The 21037-nt window shown below is 37.5% G+C and overlaps 1 protein-coding gene across 3 annotated transcripts in view; it reads left to right on the top strand.

Moving 5' to 3' along the window:
• Nucleotides 1-21037, top strand: part of INVS (inversin) — a 190414-nt gene that overhangs the window by 37852 nt on the left and 131525 nt on the right. The gene's annotated exons all lie outside the window — the stretch shown is intronic.

The following is a 21037-nucleotide window of genomic DNA, read 5'->3' as shown; positions in this document are numbered from 1 at the left end:
TAGATGTGTGCCACTGCAACTGGCTAATTTTTTTTTTTTTGGTAGAGATGGGGTTTCACCAAGTTGCCTAGGCTAGTCTCAAACTTGGGCTCAAGCCATCTGCTCTCTTCAGCCTCCCAAAGTGCTGGGATTACAGGTGTGACCACCGTGCCCTGCCTGCAAATGTACTTTTAGAGGGCTGGCTACATAAACAAGAGTATATTCACACAATGGAATGCTATGCATCTGTAGGAAGTAATGATAAATATTTTTATATAATGTTATAAAATGATCTGGAATAAAAAAAGCAAGTGCAGAATATTGTGTATGATATTCTCTATTTTATATATAGCTATGAAGTGGCCGCCAGGTTTATTGTTAAGAGAAAAAAGTAAAGTGCTAAAGAGTATGTGTAACCTTTTTTCTGGGAAAGAGGAGAAAAATATTTTCTTATATTTTTAAAATATAGAAGAGTAAATGAAAAATGAATAAAGACTCTTACATAAAGGGAGAAGGAGATAATGTAGAGGAGACAGGGATGGAAGCTAGTCTTATCTGAGTATATCTTGTTCTATAGTTTTGATTTTGAAACTTCATAAATTATTTCCATAATTATAAAAAATTTAAGTGTCTATAGGCTGGGCGCAGTGGCTCATGCCTGTAATCCCAGCACTTTGGGAGGTCAAGGTGGGTGGATTACTTGAGGTAAGAGTTCAAGACCAGCCTGGCCAACATGGTAAAACCCCATCTCTACTAAAAATACAAAAATTAGCAACCAGGCCTGGTGACACACGCCTGTAATCCTAGCTACTCAGGAGGCTGAGGCATGAAAATCGCTTGAACCTGGGAGGCGGAGGTTACAGAGAGCCGAGATAGTGCCATTGCACTCCAGCCTGGGCAACAGAGTGAGACTCTATCTCAAAAAAAAAAAAAATTTAAGTGTCTACAATGAGCAGTCCTTAAAGATTGATAGCCAAATTAAACAAAGACACCTGTGTATTAAGTTGGTAGCTTAACTGCAGAGTGAATTTTTCAAGTGACTTTATTATTATTATTTTTTATTTTTTATATTTTGAGATGGAGTCTCGCTCTGTCACCCAGGCTGGAGTGCCGTGGTGCAATCTTGGCTCACCACAACCTCCACCTCCCAGGATCAAGTGATTTTCCTGCCTGTACCTCCCGAGTAGCTGGAATTACAGGCACGCACCACCGCACCCGGCTAATTTTTTGTATTTTTAGTAGAGATGGGGTTTTACCATGTTGGCCAGGCTGGTCTCAAACTCCTGACCTCAAGTGATCCTCCTACCTTGACCTCCCAAAGTGCTGGGATTATAGGCGTCAGCTACTGTGCCCAGCCCAACTGACTTTAAAGCATAGTAATTTTGACTCTGCAGTCATAGTAGGATACATCCTAAGGACAAAGAGAGCTACAAAGAAATCCTAAACTGTATTCAGTAAACATACTGTTAGTATTAATACTGTTACTGTTATTTTGACACAACACAAATAAATGGATCACTATGTAAAGGTAAGATGAAGCAAGTGAATATGTCAATTTCATTAGTAACTAAGATTTTCAGTATAAGAAGTATACAAATATAAACTGGTGGTATACTTGTCTGCTAAAAATTTATATTTCTGAATTTCATAGCACTGTCTACTGAAAAAGCCTAAAAGTAATGACTAACCCCATGAAGGATCACCTTCATCACCCAGATTGTGTCTCTCAATACCACTAAAAGGAACCAGAACTCCTTAGAGAAGTGGCAGCTTAGAAATTGGGACAAGTAATATACGAAATGAGTCTGGCTCATCTGGTCGTGCTGGATGGCAAGGTGTCTAACAAAGCATACTGGAGTCATGTCAAAGGGCCACAGAAGCCTTGTTAAAGGAGCTTCCAAAGATGGACAATTTGAGTAGCAAAAGGACAGTTACTTCAATGGAAACAAACATGTTAAAACTCCGTGAGTTACGAATACTTTTTTTTTTTGAGACAGGATCTCACTCTGTCTCCCAGTCTGGAGTGAAGTGGTGCGATTTCGGTTCACTGCTACCTCCATCTCCTGGGTTCAAGCAATTCTCGAGCCTAAGCCTCCCAAAGTAGCTGGGGTTAAAGGCCTGAGCCATTGCACCTGGCTGTTTTTGTTTTTGTTTTTTGTTTTTGTTTTTTTGTATTTTTAATGGAGATGGGGTTTTGCCATGTTGCCCAGCTGGTCTCTAACTCCTGGCCTCAAGTGATCTGCCTGCCTCAGCCTCCCAAGGTGCTGGTGTATTTAAAATACAGTTGTTTTTATATGTTTCAGTTTAATTTCCCCTCCTTCCCATCCTTATTGATTTAACTTTTTCAAAAGTTGAAACTACATGGAAAAGTAGGTTTAGACAAATTTCAGTCACTCCCATGTCCTTTCTGTCTTATTTTCCCTGCTTTTGATGACAATCAACTATATTGATTTCTGGTTTACCCTTCATATGTTTCATATATGTATGTTTCCTTATTTCCTCTTTTTCTTCTAATATGTGCTCTTTTGTGCTTCAGATAGTATTAAGATTTTTAAACTGAACAAAAAGGTAGAAAAAAAGCAGTAAAAATTTACATGTTCTTTAACTCTAGATTCTGCAACTAGAAATGTACCTTATAAAACACTCAAACTAATACATATATATTTATATATACACACACACAGGGGATATTCATTCATCATTGTTTATAATGGCAAAATACAGGTAAATTAATCATTAGTTGTTAAATATAATCTATTTTTCATACAGTAGAATACTTTTTAGCCACTTTACAACATTTAATTAATCTGTATGTACTGTCATGGAAAGATGTCCATGACATCTTTCTGAAAAAAGCTGAAAAAAGCTTTTTTTTCTAACTGAAAAAAAGCTGGCTGCAGAAGGATATGTATAGTAGAAACCGTTTTTATAAATAAATAATTTAAAAAATAACCACAGTTATACATATGTATCATATACGTTGCAAAGATTTAAAGAAATAGTATAAGTTTCTTTTTTTTTTTTTTGAGACGGAGTCTCGCACTGTTTCCCAGGCTGGAGTGCAGTGGCGCGATCTCGGCTCACTGCAAGCTCCGCCTCCTGGGTTCATGCCATTCTTCCGCCTCAGCCTCCCAAGTAGCTGGGTCTATAGGCGCCCGCCACCACGTCCGGCTAATTTTTTGTATTTTTAGTGGAGACGGGGTTTCACCGTGTTAACCAGGATGGTCTTGATCTCCTGACCTCATGATCCACCCGCGTCGGCCTCCCAAAGTGCTGGGATTACAGGCATGAGCCACCGTGCCCGGCCAAGAAATAGTAGAAATTTCTTATAGTGGTATTATGAGAACACTCATGGTTTAAATTATAGGAAAACATTTTCACAAGAGGCATGCATTATTATTGTCTGAAAAAAGTTCAAAAACAGACTTTCAAAAAATTCTAAATTTTATTTTGAGCCAGACTTTTTGCCAACCTTTAATGGTGACAATTCCTTGCAATTCCTGCAGTTCCTTAAATGTTTTATTTTCTTTGTAATTTAACTGAGTTTCAGATCTTTGACTTCAAAAAGGGTACTAAATCCTGTTTTCCTTCATTTCCCAAATCATTTTTCATTACCTCCTACAACAAAATGCTATCTTTTCTGACACTTTTATGGTCTCCTTTTAAATGTTTCTAATGCAGAAGAAGCTTACTTGTTCTCACCTCCCATTTTTTAAATTTATTTTCATATTTCTTAGTATTTCTTAACATAGTATATATCACAGAACATTTGTCACTCAATAAGGGCATAGCATATCCAATTTTTCATTCCAGTTTTTATTATTCTGCCATCTGTATTGCTTTTATTTGGGAAGTTTCCTATCTATTTGTAAAGAATGATAGCTTTTCTTTCCTCTTAGTAGATCTATCTTGTTATATTCTTATATTTAGTGAAGACCTCATAGGATATATTTTAGCTGATCCAGGGGAATCCTTTCATGTCTTTTCTGTACCATAACTATTGCATTCCATTCTTAAAATATTGATTTGATTGGTAATGCAAAAAGCTTTAGCACTCCAGAAAAAAAATCTTTATATTTCCACTTATAACTTTCAATGACAACAGAGTTCTTATTACACTTCAATTCTCTAAGTATATTGAATAAAGAGTAGAGAATAGTTCTTGGAGTTGGACCTATATTGATTCTAGTCCCTGCTCATTTATTTATTAGCTCTGTGACATCTCTTTAATTCTGAGTTTCCTCATCTGAAAAATGGGAATAATAATGATACCTAAACTACCGCATTCCTATGAGAATGAAATGAACTGATGCCCACAAACTTCTTACTTAGTTCAGTGCCTGGCACCAAAACAGTGCCCAATGAATATTTACTATTATAATTATCATCTGGTCCATGCTGTGGACTAAATACTGTGGGGAATACAAAGGTAAGCAAAATTAACTCTAATGGAGTAGATGAGCTGTATTTATGCTATAGTTTGAATATTTGTCCCCTCCAAATCTCGTGTTGAAATTTGATCCCCAGTGGTTGGAAGACGGGCCTAATGGGAGGTGTTTGGGTCGTAGGAGCAGATCCCTCATGAATGGCTTGGTGCCAGAGGTAATGACTGAATTCTCACTCTATTGGTTCATGTGATAGCTGTTTAGAAGAGCCCGGCACCCTTCCCCACTCTCTCTCTCTCTCTCTCGCCCTCTCTCTCGCCTTGTGACATAGCTGCTGCTCCTTCACCATCCCCCATGATTAGAAGCTTCCTGAGGTCCTTATTAGAAGCAGATACTGGGAGGCCGAGACGGGCGGATCACGAGGTCAGGAGATCGAGATCATCCTGGCTAACACGGTGAAACCCCGTCTCTACTAAAAAGTGCAAAAAAACTAGCCGGGCGAGGTGGCGGGCGCCTGTAGTCCCAGCTACTCGGGAGGCTGAGGCAGGAGAATGGCCTAAACCCGGGAGGCGGAGCTTGCAGTGAGCTGAGATCCGGCCACTGCACCCCAGCCTGGGCGACAAAGCGAGACTCCGTCTCAAAAAAAAAAAAAAAAAAAAAAAGCAGATACTGGCACCGTGCATTTAGTAGAGCCTGCAACCATGAGCCAAATAAACCTGTTTTTTAAATAAATTGCCCAGCCTCAGGTATTCCTTTGTAAAAACACAAATGGGCTAAGACAATCTACAAAAAAATCAAGTATAAGGTAGAATGCATATGTACTAGAAAAGAATACAAACAAAATGGTATGGAAAGATAGAGGAAGGGAATATTCAATGAGGAGAAGTTTTAGGGAAGGTTTCATGAAGGAGAGATAATTTGAAGTAGATATTGAAAAATCAGAATTAATTTTCCAAAACTTGGAGATAAATAGTATATTCTGCAGAGATAACCAAGTAAATGACAGACTGACATACAGACAGTCAATGGCCCGGAGTGGCTCTACTAGCTACATCCTTTTATGTTAATAGGTTTTTTACTTTTTTCAGAGAAAATTATATCCAGCGTTTTTAATCTTTGGACTAGTAACACCAGATAGACACAAAGCTATTCCTGGAACATTATTATAGATAGGAATTCCATAAGAATTACCTCCTATTTGCTAGAACACACTAACACAAATACATAAAAAATACAGACTAAACTATAACAGAAGGCAGTTTTCTCTGGTATTCATAGCACCCCTCTTCTGGTAATATCTTCATCAGTAATATCTTCATCTAGAAAATATCTTCATCACTGAGGATGCCTCCTATTAAAATGTTATATCTGAGTTATACTAATAACTATGAAATTGCCCAGTGTCTCTGCTTGAGTAGTTGGAATTAATTTTTTTGCCTCATAACTCTGGAGCCTTCTCAGAAGTGTAGCTAAAGGTTTATTCATCAAAATCCCCTTCTAATGAATCGAAGCTAATGATTCTGCTGTTGTCAGAATGGATGTGCTAGGAGGATGTCATCACACTTGACCACAATGAAAATGCTACCGTGGATCATCTCCCCAAACTATGTGTCCTCAGTATTGTGGGAGGAACCCACTTCATGATTTCTAACCAAGGTAGCCTCTGGAAGTACAAATGATTGCTGTAAAATTATGAACAGAGCAGCATCAGGCTTTGCTCTGATGTATCTTATGAAGCCTTTGCTACTTCCAAATGAAGACAGTCAAGAGAACCTTGAAACAATGCCCTTCTGGGAGCTCATTCAGCAAGCATATTCTGAGGGCATATTCTGTTCCACTCTCTATAAGCTGAGGGCATATTCTGTTCCACTCTCTATGCATGGAGGATTCTTGAGGTGAGAAAGACATTCTTCATTGATTTTAAAGATCTCGCCATTTAGCACAGTCAACCACTGAGGCAGGACTGCTAGATAACTATACAGGTTATGCATTGCACCATTTGTACACCTTTATAACCCTATGAGGTAGTCCTCAGGGTTCAAAAGGGATGCATCTGTATCTTGAATACAGAGTGATATATATAATAACAAGAAATCCTGGATGTCTAATTGACTGTCTTCCCAAACAGCATAGCAGATTACCTTTTTAGTCTCATCATTTATGTGCAGATTATGAAACACACATTTATCAGTCAATAGAGTCCTTTCCTGCATTTATACTTTCTCCCCAGAACTCAGTTGTTCTACTTCACTTCGATAAGACTGACTTGCAAGTCTGAATTTACAGTTGTGCTCTCTTTTCTAAATTTAGTTCAGTTAGTTATCTCCCTCCATAATTTACATTTAAATATCCCACTGTAACCTAAAACATAGCTTCCTTTGTCAATTTCCCCATTGTTATGAAGAAAAGTATTATTCCTCAGTAATTTGGGCTCAAAATATTACCCTAATCTTTAACTCCTTCTGACTTCCTCAGTCCCAAGACACATCAAATTCTATTGATCAAAATTAGCTGGGCATGGTGGCGGGCACCTGTAATCCCAGCTACTCAGGAGGCTGAGGCAGGAAAATCGCTTGAAGCCTTGAGGCAGAGGTTGCAGTGAGCTGAGATCATGCCACTACACTCCAGCCTGGGTGACAGAGTGAGACTCTGTCTCAAAAAAAAAAAAAAAAAAAAAGTTCTGTTGATCTTGTTTGTCAATCATCCCACATTTATTCTTTTCTTCCCATTCCCTCTACTACCATTTAGTCTAGGCAGTTGTCTTCTTATGACAAAAATTTCATAAATTGGCTGGGCATGGTGGCTCATGCCTGTGAACCCAGCACTTTGGGAGGCCGAGTTGGGCGGATCACCTGCAATAAGGAGTTTGAGACCAGTCTGGCCAACATGGTGAAACTATCTGTACCCAAAATATAAAAATTAGCTGTGTGTTGTGGCGGGCTCGTGTAGTCCCAGCTACTCGGGAGACTGAGGCAAGATAATTGCTTAAACTCAGGAGACGGAGGTTGCAGTTAGCCAAGATTGCACCACTGCACTCCATCCCAGCCTGGGTGACAAGGTGAGACTCCCATTCCAAAAAAAAAAAAAAAAAAAAAAAGCCTCGTAAATTGAGTGTTGTACTCCAAAAGAATTTGAATATGATCTACTTTAATTTTGTCAGTCTGCCAGAAGTAAGCCTTATAATTCATTCCTTAGGAGAACTCACAAAAGGAAGGAAATTGAGGTGCTAGGAAATTGAGGAAATTTGGGTGTTAGGAAGGTTTTGAAGTTAGTTTACAAAGAACATAATTGGAGCCCCAGTGACTAAGACCATAATGCTGTTGAATGGCTGGGTGGATGGATGGATGGATGGATGGGTGGATGGACATCAATTTTCCAGACCTTAGGGCACAAGGTTAGGATTGGTTTGCAGGAGCAAGACAGAAAACTGAATTACATTATCTGGTCAGGCTTCGCTTAGGTTGATTTGACTCTTGCTAATCTCACTAATGAGTTAGACTTAAATCTTGCCTTGATTAGAGTCAAGGTAAGCCCCAAAACTGAGGGAAGGAGAGCATAACCTACAGATAGAGAACTTCAACTGGCAAAATTGGAAGGTCACAAGGACCCCAGAAGATAATTAGCAATCCCATTCATTGTTTGTCAACTAAAAAAACTTCAAACTAAAACTTCCAGAGTAATAAACAGTTAGACTTCCTGCAAAGAGCATCTCACACAGCAAATAGATCCTGGAAGAAGAGGCTGGGAACTGACATGAAGCACCATGTAGGCCTCAAAAAGGAGCCGGAAATAATAGACTAAATGGTATAATAATAAGTAATGGGCCGGTAGCACAATCAACTAGAGTTCAGAAATGCAGTCTGTGCTTTAACTGATTTCCTTTCCTGAAATATTTCATATTTGCTTGGGTGGCTCTACAGTCATTTGGGTCCATCATGGAAATTTATATCATTAATGCACATTTTCTGTTAATACAAATAACATAAAAGTGGCTTAGATGACAAGCACATCTGTTATTTTACACATCAAGCAGTCTTATGTAACAAGAGGTAATATCCAGGGTTGGTTAACTCAGTGGCTCAATGATGTTAGCAAGGACCTGGGTTTTTATATCTTTATCCTCTGCTATAATCAGGATGTTGGCTTGTACTTTAGGCTAGCTTTCCTTGGAGTTAATTTCAAGGTGGCTGCCTAAATTTCAGGCATTGCATGTAGACCACAATATCTAGAAGCAGAAAAATTGAATGCCCATATCTTATTTACCTTTTGAACGTGGAAAATCTCAGGAACCCTGTGGCAGATGCTCTTTCCATTCCTTTGATTCCCAGGCCTAATCCCATCCCTTGGCAAGGAAAATGAAAACTTCCCGATTGCTATGTCATTCAAAGTCACCTTGGTGGGCACCAGTAATCCCAGCTATTCAGGAGGCTGAGGCAGAGAATTGCTTGAACCTGTGAGGTGGAGGTTGCAGTGAGCCAAGATCATGCCACTGCACTCCAGCCTGGATGACAGAGCGAGACGCCGTCTCAAAACAAAAACAAAAACAGAAAAACAAAGTCACCTTCTGAGTTTGGCAAGGACCCAGTCTTCTCTGAAGTACGTATTTACTTAAAAGGAGAACAACCAAAATCAGGGTTCTGTTGGCCTAGAAGCCTAGAAGAGGATGGGCATATATATTAGCCAGGCAATCCATGGTGTCAGCCACAATTTCTGTTGGACACTTACAGAACCTTGTGAACCTAACTACTTGCAAAAGCAATGGCCATAGGCTGTAGGTCACCTTCATGGAATTCCATCTAGTGGCATTGCCCTTTAGCTCTAGGCTACAAGAAAACCAGCTCTACATACTCTTCTTGCCACTGGGGTGACCCTAACCTTTACCCTACCTTGACGTCTTTTCTTTTTTTTGTTTGTTTTTGTTTTTTTTGTTTGTTTGTTTTTTGTTTTTTTTTTTAGCAAATGTGGATATTTCCTCCCAAATGCTCCCAAATGAGGAAACGGTCAAATCACTTAGCTGTTTCAGTAACAAACACAGGCACCACCTCACATGTTGTTACCCCACAAACTTAATTGAGAAGTGTAGTGATAAAAAGCAATGATCTAGTCTCTGAATTCAGAATTTAAAAAGCAATGATCTGAAAATTGAAAGAATTCATTTAATAACAGTTATGTAGCACCTACTAATCATGAGGTACTGCTCTATATATGTGGGATATAGCAGTGAACAACAAAACAAAAATCCCTGACTTCAAGGATCTTACATTTTGTTGGTGGGAAACAAACCAATAAACAAGTGAATACATTTTTGAAGTATATATAGTATTATGTCAGATAGGGATACATGCTATGGAAAAAAAATAAGACAGGTGAGGGTGATAGGGAGTGCAGAGGTTTACAAATGTAAATAGGGTGATCAGGGTAGACCTCACTTAAGAAAGTAATATTTAAGCAAATACTTAAAGATTATGAAGGAACAAACCTTTCTGGGAGAGAATATGCCAAGTGCAAGGTCCAGAAATGGGCACATGCTTTGTATTTACAAGAAACATTTAGCAAGGAGGCCACTGTGGCTCTAGTCGAGTAAGGACGAGTTCAGAGATCACAGAAGGCCTGTATGCTATTTAATGATTCTACTTTTACATTGCACAAGAGGGTAAAGTTATTGAAGTGTTTGGGCACAGAAAATATGATCTAGCTTATATTTTGAAAGGTTCATTCTAACTGCTGTGTTGAGGATAGACTGTCAAAGGATGAAAGCAGAAGAGAGATTAATTAGGAAGCTGAGAGTTGGTGTTGGCTTGGACCAGAGTGGTAGTGGCAAAGGTAGTAAGAACAATTTTATTTTTATCTAATGTATTTATTTTAATTGACAAAAATTGTATATATTTATGGTGTACAACATGATGTTTTGAAATATGTATACATTGTGAATTGGCTGAATTAATTATGAGGTAGTACATAATTAACATCTTTACTGCCTCATATTTATACATGGTGTCAACACTTAAAATCTACTCTGTTAGCAATTTTCAAGCATATAATACATTATTATTAACTATAGTCACCGTGTTGTAGCCAATATTAAATATATCTTGAATTTTCTGCAAATTACAGATGGGAAAGGAAGAGTCAGTGACTTTGACACTAAGTTTTTTTTTAAGCCTCATTTTTAAAAATGTTTTCTTAAGGAGAACTTCAAACATATTCAAAAATAGAATAGTAAAATGACCCTCTATGTGTCATCACTCAGCTTCAGTAATTACCAGGTCATGCTAATCTTATTTCCTGTATTCCTTCATTAACTTCTGCCCTTCCCATGTTGAAGCAAATCTCAGATATTGCAGTGATATCATTATATCAATATGTATTTCTTTTTTTATTATGCTTTAAGTTCTAGGTATATCAATATATATTTCTAAGAGGAAATGACCTTTTAAAATGGAATCATGATAATATTTTTCAAAAAATGTAGCAAGAATCACTTAATATCATAGTATCATAAAGTGGCCCATTGATGTTCAAATTTCCATTGTCTCATAAATGTCATAAATGTTTTTGTTTATTTACACATGTTTGAAATGGATTCCAAATAAGGGCTATATATTGTGATTGGCTGGTATGTCAAGTCTTTTTTAATCTATAGATTCACTCTCCATCTCTCTTTGTTTCTTTTGGCTTTGTTTGTTTGTTTGTTTATAATTTTTTGGCTATTGTGGCTTAACTCCTGACCTAACTTGATGTCTTAGTCTAGACTGATTATCTCAGTAAGATGATTCTCCCTTCAGGTGTGATAAACCTATTCCTCAGACCTGTGTATTCCCTGTAAGTTAGCTGTTGGATCTAAAGACTTGATCTGATTATTGTTCAATTTTTTTTTTCTTTTTTTAAATTTATCATTTTTATGGGTATTTAGTAGGTATATGTATTTATGGGGTACATGTAATGTTTCAATACAGACATACAATGTGTCATAGTCATATCATGGTAAGTGGAGTATTCATCACCTCAAGCATTTATCATTTTTGTTAGAATTACAGTTCAATTTTTGGCGAACTGTTTTATTATTATGGTACATTCATTCTTAGGAGGGACATAATGTTTCATTGTGTCTGTTTTTATGATGTTAACACTTAGTGATGCTCAGTGCCTAGAGCCCATTGTTCATTAGGAGTTGCAAAATGATGATATTCTAATTCTAACATCTATTCTACCGTTATTACCTGGAATAATTCATTAAAGAGAAACTTCCCCTTGTCTACTATTAGATTACTGAATGGTATAGTTCATATAGGAAAGGAAGGATGAATGCTTGATTCTCCCTCTTTATTTCCCAATTTTTAAAATAATAAATTGGTTTCCTGGCATCCTCCTAGAATAATCAATTAATTTTTTCATTTTTAGCATCATTATGAACAAGGCCTAGAATTTTTTAGTATGATTTTAACATTTTTGCTATATCAATCCATTGGAGTTATTATCCTTAATTAGTATTCAAATTACTCTATTTTTGGCCTGTGGGAGGCCCTTCAAGTAGACTTCTGGATCCATTTGACATGAGCCTAGTATTTGATAGCTCACTTGCTATCTGCTATGTCCAAATATTCCAGATTCATTTCTATATTTTTTGCTTCAGACCTGGAATCAGCTATTTCGCCAATAGCTTTACTTTTAGTAGGAAAAAGTATTTGGAGAACACAATCTAGGATCTAGGGTGCTTACTACTACCAGGTTGGTGATTGTTTCTAGGCTTTTATAGTGGACAGAGCTTGGGGATTTTTTAAGCAATAAAAATATTATTTGATCACCTGCTATTCTAATTCTGGGCTAAAAGGAAACTTAACCTCTTCTTACATCTCTACTCCTTTTGCTCACCCAGTCAAGAATGATAAAATATCACATTGTCTAGATGAAAAACCTGAGACTCAAGAGCTTTAGTAATTTGTCATTAAGTGGCAGAACCAGGCTTCAAACACATATCTGTTTGACTCCAAAGTCTGTGCTTAAAGTCAAAGTCATCTTTAGAAAATTTGTGTTGAACCAGAGCTCCTTTGGGAAACCTAGGCAGGATGATGGGTTGAGCCCAGGAATTCAAGACCAGCCCTGGCAACCTAGCAAGACCCCATCTCCACAAATAACAACAAAAACAAAACAAGATGAAAACTAGCCAGGCATGGTGGCACATGCTTGTAGTCCCAGCTACTCAGGAAGCTGAGGTGGAAGGATCACTTGAGCCTGGGAGGTCATGGCTACTGGGAGCCATGCTCGCACCACTGTACTCCAGCCTGGGCAACAGAGTAAGACCCTGTCTAAGAAAAAAGAAACCACAGATCCCTTGCTGCAAGGCATAGCATTTTAAACAGAACTGCCAGGTAGAGAATTCAATTCAACTAACATGCGTTGAGCACCTATTAATATTTTTATACGAAGTCCTTTTCACCTGTATGATACTGGTGTCTATAAACAAATTTGATTTGTTGATTTATCTACAAATCTATATTTATCCAGAATGCAACCACTTTTCTCAACATTCCCTCTACCACCACTTTGGTCCTAGCCACCATCACGTTGGCTTAGATTATTATAGTAATCTTGCTTGGATAATTATAATAGTGTCCTAACTGGTCTCCTGGTTTCTGCTCTTGCCCCCTGCAGTCTGTGCCCAACATATCAACCAGAATTATCCTTTAAAACTTAAATCAAAGTGTGTCACTCCTCTGCTCCAGATCCTTTAAAGGATTTTACAGTCGAGCACAGTGGCTTACACCAGAACTTTGGGAAACCAAGGCAGTCAGATCACTTGAGGTTAGGAGTTCAAAACCAGCCTGGCCAACATGGCAAAACCCTATCTCTGCTAAAAATACAAAACTTAGCCAGGCATGGTGTTGCGTGCCTGTAGTCCCAGCTACACCGGAGGCCGGAGTACAAGAATCATTTGAACCCAGGAGTCGGAGTTTGCAGTGAGCCAAGATCATGCCACTGCACTCCAGCCTGGGTGGCAGAGGGAGACTCTGTCTCAAAAAAAAAAAAAAAAAAAAATTTCCATCTCAGAGTAAAAGACTAAGTATTTCCTGTGACCTATCAAGCCTTTTATTTCATGTTCTGAATTCTGTTGTTTGTATGACCTTATTTCTAATCTTTCCCGTATTTCCTCCACGTACACCACTGTGACCTCAGTGCTGTTCCTCTAGTAGGTGACTCAAGCTCTCACCACAGGTTTTTGCATTTGTTCTTCCCTCTCCTAGGAATGCCATTCCAGTAGGAATCTCTGTGTTGAACTCCCTTGCTTTCATCAGTTTCTTATTCAAAAGTCACTGTCTCAGTGAACCCTTTTCTGGCAATCCTGTCTAATACCTGCCTCACCTCACACATTGTATTCTCCCTACTCTGCTTTATGTCTTTTCTTAGCACTTAACACTATCTAAAATACTATATATTTTACTTATTTATCTTGCTTATTGTCTTTTGCCCCACTAGAATATAAACTCCATGAAGTTAGGGATTTATTTTTGGTCTGTCTATTCACTAATTTATCCCCATTGCCTAGGACAAGTAGTTGGTGCTCAAAAAATATTTGTTGAATGAATGAGTGTATTTCTAAAGTTACAGCTTTATTAATTCTCCCAAGTGATCCAGGATTTCTTACATGAGGCATATATTGTGGGCAAAAACATATTATGAGATTCCAGTTGTCTAATATTAGAATATTTTTAAAGGAAGAATAGTCCTGTTTTGCTATCTTTCTTTTTCTCATACAATCCTTCTTCCCCACCCCAGCGACTCCTGCTTGTACTTCATAGAATACTTCCTCTCTTAGGACTAGATATTTCTTTCTCTTTTCTTTATTTTTTTTCTTCTGGCTAAATAGCCACAGATTGTCCATTTGGGCTGACTCTCGCTGGAAAGTGAGTCAGTGCAGCCTAGTGGAGAGCAGAGGCCGGAGCATTTGCATCTCCAGAATGTTTGTATTGACAAATGGCAGTCAGTTATTGACATTTTTGTCCCTTGGTGATACTTCAATTGGCTTATCTTTGCTGGTCAAATGCCTTAATTGTTCTGGCCTTTAATTCAGTCAAAGTTGGAACTAGAGCAGAGGGGAAAGAGAAGGAGCCAGACTAACAGAACATCAAGCTTGAGCTTGGAGGCTGCTGGCAACGATCAGCCTGTCATAATGTTATGATTTGTTCATTTTTATACCATTTATTAGCCTTTACTTGTTGTGCCATTTGGCCTCCAGGGCAGATAAAGTGCTGTCTAATTTGGTAGGTTTGCTTCTGTCAGAGCAGCCTCGACAGGGAAGGTGTTAGCTGCAGTGACAAATAATCAATAGCTGTCGTTGTCATGAGGAACGTGAGCAGTTGGGCCTTTCATCTGGAGGATTAGAGGTCTAATTGGATTGAGAATAGGGAGGGTGGGCTGTTGGGTAACCCTGTCAGCCTTGTGAAGCTGTCAAATGTCGGCCTTATTCATGGTGAAGGGAATAAGGAACCTTGTGCTTTCAGAATTGAGGAGAAAGGCATGTGAAAGCCCTTTATACAAAGGAATAGATCCTGAAGTTGATTCAGCTAACATATGCTCCCTTTTAAGCTTAATTAAATATCCCTTTAGATAATAAATCTATGGAACTTTAAATGATATTTTTAAGGTTGAATGTGTAATATACACACACATTCACACATACGCTATACAAATCCAGGTTGGTTCTTTTGTCTTTGGTCATGCCAGAAGATAAACCACTTGAATGAAGGTGAAAAATGAAACTTTATGAGAGAAATTGCATAAGTTGTCATCTCATTGTCAGAATTAACAAGTGATAAGTATTTTTAATACTATTAATAGAAAAAATAAGTGAGACATTAAATTAAAAGGATAGATGAGTTAATAATAAAGTATGGATATGTGACAGTTATTTTTCTCCCCTGCTCATTTAGAAGTGTGGTTTCTTATAAAACAAAATCTTTCATTTATTCCAACCTGAACTAATCCAAAAAATGAAAAATTATGCATTGGCTAAATTGCTTCTTCAACGGAATGCCTAATTTTTTCTTCCTTAGCAAGTGACAGGATTGCATTTAAGTGATACCAATGGTATCATATCCAGTTCAGTCCCAAAATGTTTTTTGTATATCCCTATGTACTTATGCTGTACTCCTTTATATTTATGCTATAATGCCATCATTTGGAGTATGAATGGAGAAGATATTTGAGAAAAATGAGTTAGCTTGTTCTCTAATCTATAGAGCTCTTAATACTACCTCTGCAAGGCCAAGTAAGTGACTTTAAATTCCACTAAATTTCATAGAAATTGAACCAATTTAATAATGATAAATGTTAAACACAATTTTATTTAAAAAGCTTATAAACTTGTTTATGAATCCATTCTCTACGTACAAATTAAATTCAGTGCATTGCTGTTGTCCAAAAGCATGCATAATTTTTTTAAATGTTTTTATAATATGGTAGGTACTAAGAACATTTGTAAGCATCATCCCTACAGTATATCTTTATGAAAGCCTTGAATAAAGGTGGGTTGACAGTAATGCCAAGAGTGTGTGAGTCGGCATTTCTCACTTACAGATGATATACTTAGTCCATCTCTATAACCCCATGGTCCCTTTTCTATAGTCATTCAAAGCCCAGCTAACCAATTTGAATAACTCCAAAAAATACTCCAAAAGAACTAGATGCTTATACAAAAGACACTAGATGGATGAACCTGGTTATCTCACTGGGCCCTTCAAATCCTGAGGTCCATACTATTTATTACCATTACAAATATTTCATTAAGTTCTTCCTATATCAGTGCTGGCTTGAAAATTCTATGATTTTACTCACTTTCGTAATCCACAGTGAAGATCAGCAAAATTCTCAATACTAAGAATTTAGAATTATGGTTATCTAAAGTACTTGCTTTGCTTGATCTAAGCTAGAAGTATTTAAAATTTCAAACAATTATTCATGATTACAGAAATCTCTCAGATTTCATGCAGTTCTTCTAGAGCTGTAGCTATGGAAGTATAATTGTGAGTACATTTATACTTAAGCAGAATTACTCATAGGAAATGGTAAGGTCAGCCAAACACAGTGGCTCACATCTGTAATCCCAGCACTCTGGGAGACCAAGGCCAGAGGATCACTTGAGCCCAGGAGTTTGAGACTAGCCTGAGCAACATAGTGAGACCCTGTCTGTACAAATAAATAAATAAATAAATAAATAAATAAATAAATAAAATTTAATTAACAGTCATGGTAGCTCACAGCTGTGGTCCCAGCTACTCGGGAAGCTGAGAGGAAGGATTGCTTGAGCCCAGGAGGTCGAGGCTACAGCAAGCTGTCATCACACCACTGCCCTCCAGCTTGGGTTACAGAGCAAGACTCTGTCTCAAAAAATAAAAATAAAAAAGGAAATGGTAAGATCAGATTTGATATCCTTGCAAAAGAAGTTCAAAGTTTAAATAGGTTTAAATAGTTTTGTGTTTAGGGTTTTGATCAGAATACGCTATGACCTATAAACAAAATTGTTGCTCTTGAGGTTAGATTAGAATATTTTGTTGCTTTGAAACTCCTTATAATCCTTATTATTCACTCAACAAATATTTGTGCAAAAGCCACTGTGCTAAGTTATGGAAACACAACCATGACAGGGACTATCCTGCCCTCAAAGAAGCTAAATTGGTAATTAACATATAATATTTCTGTATTAAATGCTAGAAAAGGAGTAAGCTTAGGTATATCATGGGAAAAATGTAAGAGGGGCATTTAAGCCATCCTGGGGTGTTGTAGTCAAGAATGGCTTCCTTCAATAGATAGCAACTATGCTAAGTAGAGAGGAGAAAAGAGATGGGAAGCCCATTCTCTCCATTCTCTTGGAGTATTCTCAAGGAGGGAAAGAATATGTACAGTCACGTGCCACATAATGATATTTTGTTTAACTTCAGACCACATATACAATGGTGGTCCCATGAGCTATCACACCCAGACTATTTTTTATCTTTCATAGCATGTTTTTACTGTACTTTTTCTATGTTTATATATGTTTAGATTCATGAATACCTACCATTATGTTATATTTACCTAGAGTATTCAATACAGTAATATACTGTACAGGTTTGTAGTCTAGGAGCAACAGGTTATACCATATAGCCTAGGTGTGTAATAAGTTGTAACATCTGGGTTTGTGTATACTATGATGTTCACACAATGACAAAATCACCTAATGACACATTTTGCAGAACATGTTCCCACTGTTAAGCAACATGTAACTATAGCTCAATATGTATGGATTATTGACTATGAGGTAGAAAATATGGAGAGATGATATTGGACAAGTAAAGTGGGATCAGACCATGAAGTGTCTGTCCTACATGGAGGACAATAAATAAATCTGAATATTTACTGAAGAGTTAGATTTAAAACTTGAATATTGATTAATTGGACTAAATGAAAGAGATTTGCAACTAACTCACCACTGCCCTTACGATGACCAAATTCATATACCTTTCCTACTTCCTCATACCTCTTGACAAAATTGGTACATTTTACCTTCTTTATAACTTTCTCCATGCATCTCTTTCTTTTCTCTGATGTATATCAGGTATAACATTAGCAAAAGCATTGGGCTGATAAAAATCAGAAGACCCAGAATCATGATTTAGGCTCTGCTTCTTTCTAACAGAGTGATTTTATTTTTTTATTTTTTTATTTTTTTATTTTTTTTTTTTTTTTTGAGACGGAGTCTCGCTGTGTCGCCCAGGCTGGAGTGCAGTGGCCGGATCTCAGCTCACTGCAAGCTCCGCCTCCCGGGTTTTTACGCCATTCTCCTGCCTCAGCCTCCCGAGTAGCCAGGACTACAGGCGCCCGCCACCTCGCCCGGCTAGTTTTTCGTATTTTTTAGTAGAGACGGGGTTTCACCGTGTTAGCCAGGATGGTCTCGAACTCCTGACCTCGTGATCCGCCCGTCTCGGCCTCCCAAAGTGCTGGGATTACAGGCTTGAGCCACCGCGCCCGGCCCTAACAGAGTGATTTTAGGCAAGTATTAAGTTTAAACACTCCAGACTTCTGTTTCCTGTTTTTTAAATTTGTGGCAATACTTAGGTTCTTACAGGAGTTATCTAAATTAATAGATTTGAAAGGACTCTAAAACTTTTGATTATGTTAAAGAACACATAGTCTAAAGAGTCCTGACTTAGATCACAAAATGATAAGGCCCTTGAGCATGTAAAAAAAAAAAAAAAAAAAAAAAAAAAAAAAAAAAAAAATATAAAAAAAATTAAAAAAGTTTGAAAATTAAGCTATTCTCTATAACTAAGAAAAATATAAACATTTCTACATAGAAGATAAATATTTAGAACTCAGAAATNAAAAAAAAAAAAAAAAAAAAAAAAAAAAAAAAAAAAAAAAAAAATGTATTAAAACAGATTGAAGTTAAAATTAAGAAATGTCAACCAAAACACTTAGGTAACAATTCTAGGAATAACATTGGACCCTGACTTATGAATCTTAACCCCTTTTATTCGATAATTATTCATGAACAAATTTACCCCTGTTTTTCTATGAGTTTCTAGAATACAGAATCCTATCAAATTTATCTTTGTATCTTCCTACAATGCCTTGCACAAAATAGGTACTAAATAAATATCTTCAAGGAATGAAACAATGAATTCTTGTAGTGTCAGAATTTGTTCTGGATACGGTTTAATATCTAACAGCCTTGGATCATTTTGTTTTCTATTTTTCAGTTTTGCGGAGATGTTTAAAAAGACCACTACTTCTCTAAAATCTTTTATTGTTCCAACTTTGGAATCTATTAATGAGATATAGCATTTAACTCAGTGAGAAAAGACAGAAGCTTGGTACTGGTCTCATCTATTTGGACAAGGAAAGCTCTAAGAGAAGCTGGTTACAGAGGTTCAGCAGGAGGGGATATTGAGCTGCATAAATATTACAGTTTATCTGTAATCAAGGGCAGCTATTGTTAGCACAAGATTTAAAAACAAGTAGATAGAGAGTCAGATAATACTTGTGAATCCACTACAGGTAGGCAGTGGGCAACTTGAAATTCTGTCCAAGAGTAGGAGGGTTCCAATCACCAGCCAGAATAGAGCTTAAGATTGAGGGTGGCTATTCCACCCAGTGAGTCAAATTATTAGTTCAATAGAGTGTATTGGCTGCTTGGGGGAAAATATGAAAGCCCAGTGATGATCACTAGATTTGAAATCACTAGATACCAAGTCCCAGGTTATAATAGTTGAATGAGTGGCTCAAGATATATGCTTTCTTAGTGGTCAGTGCAGGGGTACCATTGTCTTAGATTAACTTAGAAGGATAAGGATGATTGAGATGGCCTAAGTACTTCTCACATCATTGAGATTGATAGAGCAGTACTCAACCATCTAGAAAGCCTTTCGAAGTAGCAATGGCTTTTGAAAATGGCATAGTAGCTCCTATTGGATCAGCCCTCCAGTAGATAACATTTATAAATTCTGAACAAAATATAAAAGCAACTATCTGGAGGAATTGAAGAGTGACCAAGGAGGCAAAAATTGTAGTGTAATCAGCCCTTGGAAGACTGTGAGAGTAACACTGGGTAAGTTTCCACTTTTATAACAGGGCCTACTCAGTTCTTCAAAGAGGATGAAGTCTGAAAAGAAATCTGCATTCTTACTTTTTGAAGAATCAAAGGACAGCATTTGGGGCAATGGCTGTAAGTCAGAAGAGATGTTTCAGGCTGGGCGCAGTTGCTCACGCCTGTAATCCCAGCACTTTGGGAGGCCAAGGCAGGTGGACCAGTTGAGGTACGGAGTTCAAGACTGGCTTGGCCAACATGGTGAAACTCCATCTCTACTAAAAATACAAAAAATTACCCGGGTGTGGTGGTGCATGGCTGTAGTCCTAGCTACTCAGGAGGCTGAGACAGGAGAATCACTTGAACCCAGGAGGCAGAGGTTGCAGTGAGCCAAGATTGTGCCATTGCACTCCAGCCCGGGTGACAGAGTGAGACTTCGTCTCAAAAAAAAGAAAAAAGAAAAAAAAAAAAAGAAAAAAGGAAGAGATGTTCCAGAACAGAGAAAATCATATAAGGGAAGGCCTAACCTCTACATATAAACTGCCAAAATCTCTGACTAACCCCTAACCTAAACATAGATGGGGAAAACTTCAGGCAACCAAACTAAGGCTAAAATAGTTCATCAGCGATTTAGCTGCTGCCTGCCTATGCAGGCAAAACATAATTTGGAGTTTGGGTTCAGCCAAGATATCTGCCTGCTAAAACAAAAATTGAATAGTTTTCAGCATAACATAACAGAATCCAGAATCTCTACAACGCATCATTTTCAATGTTTAAGATATTCTCAACTATTGCTAGACATGAGGACAAACAGTAGACTGTGTTCCATACTCAAGAGAAAAAGTAACAATGGAGAACAACCATCATTGTTGTTCCAGATTTTAATGAGCAGACAAGGAATTTAAAGCAAGTCTTTTAACTCTGCTTAATGATGCAAAGAAAAATATGTTCATAATGAATAAACAGATAGGATGTTTTGCAGAAAAATAGAAACTCTATAAAAAGAACTAAATGGAAGTTCTAGAACTGAAAAATACAGTATCTAAAGATTCACTAGAAGGGCTTATCAGCAGATTGGAGATAAAGAAGAGTCAGTGAACTTGAAGATAGA

The sequence above is a fragment of the Theropithecus gelada genome, chromosome 15, assembly GCF_003255815.1.
Source record: "Theropithecus gelada isolate Dixy chromosome 15, Tgel_1.0, whole genome shotgun sequence".
In the NCBI taxonomy this organism is placed as follows: domain Eukaryota; kingdom Metazoa; phylum Chordata; class Mammalia; order Primates; family Cercopithecidae; genus Theropithecus; species Theropithecus gelada.
This window is presented reverse-complemented; position numbering and strand designations above follow the sequence as displayed.